We start from the raw sequence: 2,661 nt of genomic DNA on the forward strand, positions 1-2,661 counted from the left end.
TATCACTAAATATTTTCAGTCAGACTATAAATGTTGTAATCTTAGTTTTGTTCACCCAGCAATGAAATGGGTGCTGAGGTTTTTTTTATTTATTTTTTTTATCTTTTATCTGACAGATGAAAAGGATGTCATGGATAGTAATTGGTCGTCTTACCAAATTGTGTTGTTGACTGTTGACATCGCCACGCCAACAGGGCAATAAGTCCTCCGATAATTTGTTAAATATAGCAGAAAGTATTTTGGTATGGATTTGCGACCTTTCCATTGGGTAGCGAGCAATTGTTGCTGCTGTCCTTTTGATGTTTTTGAAATAAATAAATATAGACTCCTGTTTTAAAGGACTGCTTTTAAAAAGTTGTGGTGACTCATTCACATCATAAAATTAAACTATAAATGTCTGAGTAATTTATTTACGTTTCTCTGCAATGCTGATTTACCCTTTGACCTGAAACCTTAATGTATAAACAAATGGCAGAATGAAGAGATTGACATTGATAAAGCCTGTACAATAATCACAATGGTATTGATAATGGTCCTTTCTGTTGATAGATTTATGTATTCTAAGATGTTAAAAAAAAAACAACGTCTTTTTGGGTGCACATTTGAATTATCATGAATTGCTCCTACTTTGCTCACGAAATAGTTGAGGTGTTAAAGATCTCATAATCAATAAACTGTCTGTATCTTTCTGATAATGGCTGTGCCCTTGTTTCTATGACGTATTGATACACCAATTATAATAAAGCAGCGCTCAATAGAAGGAAAAAAATGCTCTATGCTCATCTTGTTGTATTTTATATATCTATCTATCTATCTATTATTCCAGGTTAGATTCACACTAGAAAACCTTTCTTGTCAAAATGAACACAAACTCACTGCTAACCCTAGCATATGTATACATCTGGATTAAGAGATTATAAAAATGGATAAAACATTCCTTATTAAATCATTATTAGAAAAGAGTCAAAACTAAAATATTTTATAACATTTCGTAAAATCATTAAGATTTTTTTTTCAAACGATAAGAACGCGATTAAAACCGAGAGAAAGTGACAGGATACTCGTTAAGTATGAATGGGAATGAGATGGCTGAGTGGATAAGCTGTTGCATTTACACCCAGAGTACCTTGGTTAGACCCATGCTGCCCATAGGTATCTCATTTTTTTTCTCTAGCAAGAAATTTAACGCAGTTACTCTCTCATCTGCAATGCGGCTTCTTTTTTTTTTTTAATATACCTTAAAGAGAAATTTTGTCTCATGTTGAATGGAGATTTATTTATTGTTATTATTACTACTATTGAATCAACAAAATGTTTATAAATTTCAGTCATTATTACACTCCACCCAAGAGTCGTTAAAAGTTCCAAATTGTGTCATTGGTTAAGAATAAATCTATAAATAGGTCTGTGATGTAACGCAGGCAGGATAGTATATCAGCTTTGCATTATTTTACTCGGACACCATTATAATGATCGTAATGAGATGTTTCCCCAACTGTTTGCCGACTTTCAAATTTCAATATGGGCTTTAGTAAATAATAGCACTCACTTGAGATACTCATATATATAATATATAATTCTAGAAATATTTTTCAAATCATGACATTTCCAAACCTTCATCGCTTCCACATTTTATGTAATGTTTTTGAATTGCATGTGTGCCCTTCAACGGATTACCCAGTTGTCTTTTGATATGGTGCAGACGCCAAGACTACATATTGCAAAGAAGTGTTTATGGGCGATAAGCCTGTCGTACCTTATCATAGCCTTAATGATGTCAAAATCTGCTTCTTCCGAAAAAATACATCTCATAAAAGGACAAGAATCACCAAAAGAAAGAATATTGGGAGTAGTATTTAGTAGTACTCAAAGTGATATTACTTTGGATTCCTGATAAAGTCAACACTGCAGGACCAGAAAGATTGGTTGACTTTAAGCAATGTTGAGTTTATCCATTATCAATGGAACACACCTAGGTATAAACAGGAGATTTGGGACCATAAGAGGTGTTGACTTTAAGCAGAATTTGACTTTAAGAGTGTTGACTGTATGTGGATTCCATTGTACTTTTTTCTTCCCCAATCTCACTGGTGGCTCTATTGAATAAATCACGCCGTTCACTTACAGGTAATAATTGTCGTCTTCTGTGGTGCTATTATTAGAAGAAGCAGACTTTTTGCATCATAAAGACTCTTCGTTGACTCCTTATTCAACCATACATTGACGACACACCTTTTTACAGTATGACTAGAACATTTTTTACTTATTTTCGATTAATCAAAACGATTCATGACTTGTCAAAAATAGTTACAAAACAGGAGACTTTAAAGAAATATCGAGTTTAAAATTGTTGTCAAGTTGAAAGTCATTTTAATCAATCGATACAGGGAGGAATATTTTTTCTAGCCAAAATGTCAACAGGTATTTGGTCAGTGATCAGTGATGTTGGTCACTCTGCTAATGATTGGTTTAGGGTTACTCGTACTTATAAACAATTCTGATATCCTAAGGTATGGTCTCATTATAGTCATTGATGATTAAATACTTAAACCAACACAAACTAATCTCAATTAACCCTCTTCTTTCCACCTGCAACAAAATCGTCACACTTGTTACGACACAATTTACATTTTTTTTTATTCAGATTTATTTTGTACATCA

General features: G+C 32.9%; 1 protein-coding gene across 1 annotated transcript in view; it reads left to right on the plus strand.

Annotated features, from left to right (window-relative positions):
* Positions 1-1,838, plus strand: part of LOC144980058 (uncharacterized) — a 77,130-nt gene extending 75,292 nt beyond the window's left edge. Inside the window, exon 4 of the mRNA XM_078927539.1 lies at positions 1-1,838. This exon is cut by the window's left edge and continues 431 nt beyond it. The gene's annotated coding sequence lies outside the window, so the exon portion shown is untranslated.
* Positions 1,839-2,661: the final 823 nt, after the last annotated feature.

Source organism: Berghia stephanieae, chromosome 9 (assembly GCF_034508935.2).
Source record: "Berghia stephanieae isolate SIO BIC M18660-M18661 chromosome 9, UCSD_Bste_1.3, whole genome shotgun sequence".
Taxonomy (NCBI): domain Eukaryota; kingdom Metazoa; phylum Mollusca; class Gastropoda; order Nudibranchia; family Aeolidiidae; genus Berghia; species Berghia stephanieae.